We start from the raw sequence: 7,154 nt of genomic DNA, 5'->3' as shown, positions 1-7,154 counted from the left end.
GACTCTCCCACACACAACAGGCCTTTGGGCAAGTTGTTTACTCTCTCAGCGCCTTGGTGTCCCCTCTTGTGTGACGGGCAGGAAAAAAAAAAAACCCTGGTCTGTCTCTGCTCAGGTGAGAAAAAGTGCAGCTGTGAGAACTCACAAAAGCCACCATTATTGCTGAATTGTTGTGACTGGCATGTTTCCTGGGGAGTCTGGGGACACCACGGGTGTATTTCTGCAGGGGTCTGAGCCTGGAGAGCCCTTTCTGCTGCCCCGGAGGCATCCAGGAAGCATCTAGGCTCCCAGGGATAGGCTCGGGCTATGGGGAGAACTCCAGCTCATTGGAAATGATTATAGGAGGCTATTTGCCAGACTTCACAGGAGTGCATAGAACAGAGGTATTTGAAGCTAAAGGCAGGGTCCCTGGGTCACAGGCCCAGGTCATGGTCAGGGTCTGGCACGGCCCAGAATAAAGCCAGAGGTAGGATCAGGAGGGAAAGCCTAGGCACATCAGAATCAGATTCCAAATGACGGTCCCAAGCCAGATAATAATTAGGCAAGGATTGTTTGCAGCGTGGGGCGAAGGCAAAATCCTGGGGAGAACCCAGAGCTGGCAGGCCACCCAGGGACAGGGATGGACCAGTGAATCTCTCCGCCCTCCCAGTCCTCCCCACCAGGCAGACTGCCCTTTAAGACTCCGTGATCCTGATCCTTCCCCTACCTTTGGCCCTGAATCCAGTCACCTCCCTCCTCCAGGTCGTAGCATCCGACCGTGGCACCCCTCCACGGAAGAAGGACCACATCCTGCAGGTGACCATCCTGGATGTCAATGACAACCCTCCCGTGATTGAGAGCCCTTTGGGGTACAATGTCAGCGTGAACGAGGTGAGGGCAGCTGGCCACCCAGGGTGGACAGTGGGTGTGAGTGACCGTGAAGCACCCGTTTAAATGTCTGCCTGGCCCACTAGTCTCTCGGATCTCGTGGGTGGGGGCGTGGCTCACTCACCCACAATTCCAGCCCTAATGCCAGCTCCTGGAACACAGTATCCTTTTGTGGGAGGCATGAAGAAGGGACCAGAGGAGAGAGAAAGAAGAGAGTGGCCTCTCACCGCCGACAGGGCACTGAGAGATTTGTCCCAGGAGAGCTGCTCTTAAACGAGACGACACATTTATCGTTCAGTCGCAAGACTGAGCCACTCGGGGAAACTCTTGCCTCAGCGTTGCTGGGTAACGTGCCAGATTAGATGTCCACAAAAGCAAGACGGTATAGGGGTTTGAAGGCCAGGTCTCAGGCCAGGCTCCCATGAGTCAGACCCTGGCTCTGCCACTGACAGGCTGTGTGACCTGCATACGTTCTTTCTCCGTGCCTCGGTTTTCTCAGCTGTAAATGGGGATGACTCATACCTCATTCAGAGAGTTACGGAGAAGAATCAGTGAATTAAGGCAGCCCCGCATGCAGTGGGTGCCCACAGGAGGTTCGCCACCATCATCTTTATGCTCCTCATCGGTGCTCCCCGGTAGAGCAAAACTTTCTGAAGGCCCAGGTGGAGCCCTCGGGCTCCCAGAAGCAGGTGCTACCCTTTGCCCCCGGGGGCTTCGAATCCAGAATGACCTCTTTCCCCCGCTCTCCCCACAGAACGTGGGCGGGGGTACTGCTGTGGTGCAGGTGAGAGCCACCGACCGTGACATTGGGATCAACAGCGTCCTGTCCTACTACATCACTGAGGGCAATGAGGACATGACCTTCCGCATGGACCGGATCAGTGGCGAGATCGCTACGCGGCCCGCCCCGCCCGACCGCGAGCGCCAGGGCTTTTACCACCTGGTGGTCACCGTGGAGGACGAAGGCACCCCCACCCTGTCGGTGAGTAACGGCAGCGGCTGCGGGCAGGGGAGGGGGCGTAGGGGGCAGCTGCGCCTTCTGTGCAGGGGGGAACAAGACGTGTGGAACCGGAATTCCTACGGTGGGTAAATCCTCGACAGCTCCTTTATCGTGCCGTTAGGTGGCCAGCCTAGACGTATCTATGGCGGGCCCGCGCGTGCCGGTTCACCTGCATCCGTAGCCACTCAGAGCCTCTGTGCGGTCCTCTCTGCTCCAACAGAGCACTTCTCTGGGGTCGTACAGATTGAGCCTGTGCCTTGGGGCCTGGGCAGCCCCCACTCCACCTGCCAAGCCGTGTACCTGTGAGGCTGCATTAACCCATACCCTGTGCCAGGCAGGAAGAGGTACTCTCTTCCCCTCCGTCATGCTGCCGTGACATGCCATCATGGTACATCTGGGTTGCAAGAGACTGATGCTCTTGGTCCAGCGTGCTACTTGAATGGGCAGAGCCTCTGCCCAAGTCAGTGTGCAGAGTTTGCAAGGTTGGAGAAGCAGGTGGGCCCCGTGGGGCCGGACGGCGAGATGGTCGGGGGCGGGGGGTGGGGGGTGGGGGAGGGGGTGATGGGCCGGAGTGGGAGCCATGTGCACATTGAGAGTGGAAGACTTGGCCCTGTGAGCTGGCTGCACGAGTGCTGGCAAGTCAGAACATCCTGGAACGTTGGTCTCGTCATCTGCAAAGGGAGATGATGTCGCCTCTTAGGTGGTGTCTGGGGAATTGAATTAGCTCGTGTCTCTGGAAGTGCTTGGTAAACCCTGTGGAGGATGTACGGCTGCAGGAAGGCCACGCGGCCAAGCAGACCAGAGGGATGGAATACAACCGCCGATTTAGCGCAGTTCTACAAGCTGGCAATTTAGACCTGGTTCAGCTGGGCTCTCACATGTGTTGTGTGGCAGCTGTGTGTCATCGGACGGCTATGATTTTAGGGGTGACATTGGACGCCTATCAGCTAGGGTGACAGGGCCACCCGTCTCTCGTCTTCCAGAAGGCTAGCCCATGCTTATTCATGTGGACCTGGAAAGGGGTCCAGAAGATAGGGTGCCTGGTGGCTCAGTCAGTTAAGCGTCCGGTTTCGGCTCAGGTCATGATCTCATGGTTCGAGGGTTCGAGCCCCGCGTCGGGCTCTGTGCTGACAGCTTAGAGCCTGGAGCCTGCTTCGGATGCTGTGTCTCCCTCTTCTCTCTGCCCTTCCCGGCTCTCACTCCGTGTTTCTCTCTCTCAGAAAAATAATAAACATTTGAAAAAAAATTAGGGTCCAGGAGAGACAGCAGAAGCCTGCAAGGCCTCTTGAGTCCAGGCTTAGAACCGGACCGGGGTTACTTCTACCACATTCTCTTGGCCAAAGCAAGTCACAAGGCCAGCCCAGGTTCAAGGTATAGAGAGATACACTCTATCTTTCAAAGGAATGAGCTGCAAAGTCCCATCGCTAAGAGTGTGGATACAGGGAGGTGTGAAGGATGGAGGACGTTTTTGTAATTTGTGCCCTAGAGACCTGATCGTCAATGAGGCCTCAGCTCTGTCCCTCTGCCCCCAACAGGCGACTCTGTCAGACCCTTCCCTTTGGCAGCAGCACTAGGGACTGGGGGGCAGAGCAGGTCTGGGCGGGGCTGCTTATCTGGAGTGTCTCTGGGGAGGATGGTGGAATTCGGCCAATCTTAGGAAACCACATTCTGAGCTGCCCAGGAAATGGGACTGGCTCTGGGCACGCCCTGGGCATCCTGAGCTCCATAGCTGTCAGTGTCACCACTAATCACTTCAACCCTTCACACCCAGTGGGCCAGAGGCACATTTACAGGACACATATAACTACCTAAGGGGGGGAACAGGTAGGGGTATCAGTTATTGTGGTGACAGGGAAGGACCCCATTTTGACAACCCCTCGCTAATTGCACCAGGCTTCAGGAAAAGTCATCATCCTGGTCATCTCTCCAATTAGAGACGTGTTTGGCTACAAGTGACAGAAACTTAATTCTAGAGTCGTAAATAAATCAGAATGCATTTTATCCACATAACAAAAATCCTGGAGAGAATCACGAATGTTGATTTTGCACTCCATGACGTCAGAGCTGATGCCTCTTGACCTTTCCCCCATGGTGCCTAGGTGGCTGCTATAGCTCCAGCCATCATGTCAGCATTCAAGGCAGGAAATGACAAGAAGACAAAGAGCTATGCGAGCCATTTCTGCCCCTTCCTCAGGAAAGCAAAGTTTTTCCAGAACGACTCTCCAGACTTCTGCGTATGTCTGTGGTCAGAAACGGTTCCTAGGGCATCCTAGCTGCAAGGGAGGTTGGGAAAAAAAATGACAGAATTGTCAGGATTGACCTATTTATTATGTGGGAGCCACATATATCACTGCCTCCAACAAAAGCAGGGCTTGTTAGTGAGGGAAGGGTAGAGAATAGGTCCAGGGTGGGAAACCGAGAGCATATGCCAGGCCGGTACTCTTCGTCCTGACCTAGGCCGGTGAACACACCGATCTCACCCCTACTCTCCCCTCCCCCTCCCCTACGGTACTAGAGTTTCCTGGGGAGGCAGTCGGTGAGACCCGTGACGTTCTAAGACTCTGAGTTTTGGAGGCAACATCTGGCTTCCTTTTGGCCCCCACTACGATTGGCATTTGCCTCCAAGGAGCACCGGACCCTAGAAGATTTGCCTCCACTGATCAGACTGTCACCTCTAGACAGTGAACCCGCAGGATTGAGCACAAAGCTAAGGGCCAAGCCAGAGGTGAGCAGAGGATGGCCCTTCTCTGCTCCTGGGCAGATTTCACTAGATGGTTACTCAAGGCAGTAGGGTTAAGCCAGAGCCATGAGCAGCATCAGACCAACCATCCCAAAGGTTCCAGGAAAGGTTCACCATGGTTTTATGGGCGGAGGTCACCCTGCACATATCCGTCCAGAGGTGCCCAGCAGACCCACACACCATCCTCTTGTTCCCACCTGCAGTCATCTGCCTGGCTCAAGCCAGCCCTCGCTGGCACAAGGCGTCCTTCATTCAACACCAAATACGTGCCAGGCCCGTGCTTGAAGCTAGGAAGTCAGACCTGAGTTGGGCGCAGTCCTGCCCTCAACGAGCCTACAATCTAGCGGGGGAAATGGACCTGTAACAGAGAGGTACCACTCTGTGATGTGATAAAGTGCCAGGAACTCGCAGCCAGGAACCAGGGAAGGTTTTCTGGGCATCGTTTGCGTTCGTGACTTACATAGCGAGGCTCCCTTAGCAGGGGGCCTGGGATTCAGCTGCCAAGAGAAATCGTGTATCCGAGCCCTCTTATTTCTTTGTTTCTCCCTGGGCCCCCGCCCCCCCCCCCCCCAGTTTCCTGAGAGCTGTACATTCCTGTCCCCACCCAGCTCTCAGCCCCATATCACCAGCTGTGCAGCTAGGGGTATCCGGGCCAGCCCAGGTCTGTCACACAATGGCGTGCCACCCAGCCAGGGGAAATCGTTGTACAGCCTCAGCCCTCTGGCCAGCTCCGGGCCGTGGGCTGGGGGGCCAGGCTCGGGGGAGGGGTCAAAGTGGCTGTCAGGGAGGCCTCTGCAAGAGGAAGGGCCGGGCCCAGGGAGGAAGGACGGAAGGCAACTGGGAGGTCAGGAGCTGAGGCCCAGCCACAGAGGGACCTTGGCAGGAGGATGGAGAGAGGAAGGGCCTGAGGGGGGCCTCCCTGCCACACGAATCACAGCCAGCAGGTTAGACAGTCCCAGATAACAAGCTCTGGCTTCTCCAGCCGGTAGGGACCTGCAGAAGTCACCTGTCCAGGCAGAAGGACGGAAGTCTCCCAACACCCACTTGCGGGTACAAGAGTTGCCAGCAATAGCCCCGTGAAAGTCTGTGAGCTGGGACATTGCTCTTGGCAGTTGACCTCATGTCTTCAGGGCCAAGAGCTCTTCTGTCTGTTAAATTTGGACCCTGTTGTTGGTAGCGAAGCCTGCTTCCCCTGGCTCACGAAAGCCCAGCCTGGCCCCTTCCCCGTGCTGTGCACCAAGCAAGCCAGCCGCCTCCGGCCCAGGCTGATTAAATTCAGATCCTTCCCTCACCCTGCTTCTTGAGGGATGTTCCCCAGCGGTCACATGGCGCGCCTACAACCCGCTCAGTTCCTCCAAGAGACCCTGGGGCTCTGCCGTTAGTGGAGAGTCGCTCCCTTGCCCTCCCTCGCTCTCAGCAAGCTGGGAGGCACGGGCCGCCATGCCTATAGGAGTGCTGTGGATTCAGGGTTGCCATGCAGAAAAAGGAGTGGCAAGAACGATGCAGAAGGAGTGGAGCCTTGGGCTTGTGGGCACAGGTTCATCCCTCAGGGCCTTGGTGTGTCCTGTAAAGTCCAAGTCCTGGTCTGTGATGCCATTCAGTTCAGAGAAGAGGAAGGAGCACTGGCCAGAGAAGCTTTCGCCCCAGTTTCACATTCACTTGTGACAAGACCCGTCTCTTGGAGGCCTCGCTTTTCCTGTGCATTAAATGGAGACAGTAAAGCCTCCCAGGGTTTTCTGGCAGGGGAGGGGGATTCAAAAAAGTCATACCACGGGTATTAAGTGGTTCGGCCGACGCAGTGCTGGAACTCAAAAGGCAGAGGGATGGCACGCGGCCCACGTCTCCATCCTGTGCCCGAGGCACATGGCTAGCTGATGGTCAGCGTTTTCTCATTAAGCCCTCTCGATACTTCAGAATCCCTCTCAACGTACACTTGGAAGTCATGCCAACAGATCAGAATTGCGAAACAGAAGGAAACCTCTGCCCCCCGGCCCGCGCAAGCTCGGGGCATCATGTCGCTGTTCAGCCGATCCCATCGAGCCCAGGCAGAGCCGCTAGGAACTAGACCCGGCAGAAAGCCGGAGGGGCCCCTGTGAGGGGCCCAAAGAATAGGATGCTGGCATCCTGGCTCAGCCCATCGCCCTGCGGCTACGCTTCAGCTGTCAGCTCCACAACCGGGCCCGAAGGACAGGTCGTTACTGGACCCCCGCCCTTTTGGAACTCACGGAATCGTGAGGGAGACACAGCATCCATGCAGGAAAGAGAGGCCAACAGTGCCCAGCAGGGCGCAATGAATGCCCAGTGAAAGGGCGAGGTGGCCAGGGCTCCCGGGGGGTTGGGACACGACGCGAAGCTGGGCTCTGAGTACCCGCTGCTTCGGAGGCCTTTGCGCCCGGCATCCTGGCTGGCAACCCGTCTCCCTTTCCGCCCATTGCTGTGTCCCCAGAGTTGCCCGAGCAATCATCCCAGCCCCCAACACAGTGAGACCAGCCTTGGAGTGCTTCAGCTGACACTCAGGAGGGGCCCCTCCAGGAGGCAGTGCCCAGG

Source organism: Lynx canadensis, chromosome D2 (assembly GCF_007474595.2).
Source record: "Lynx canadensis isolate LIC74 chromosome D2, mLynCan4.pri.v2, whole genome shotgun sequence".
In the NCBI taxonomy this organism is placed as follows: Eukaryota; Metazoa; Chordata; class Mammalia; order Carnivora; family Felidae; genus Lynx; species Lynx canadensis.
Note: the sequence above shows the minus strand (reverse complement) of the source record.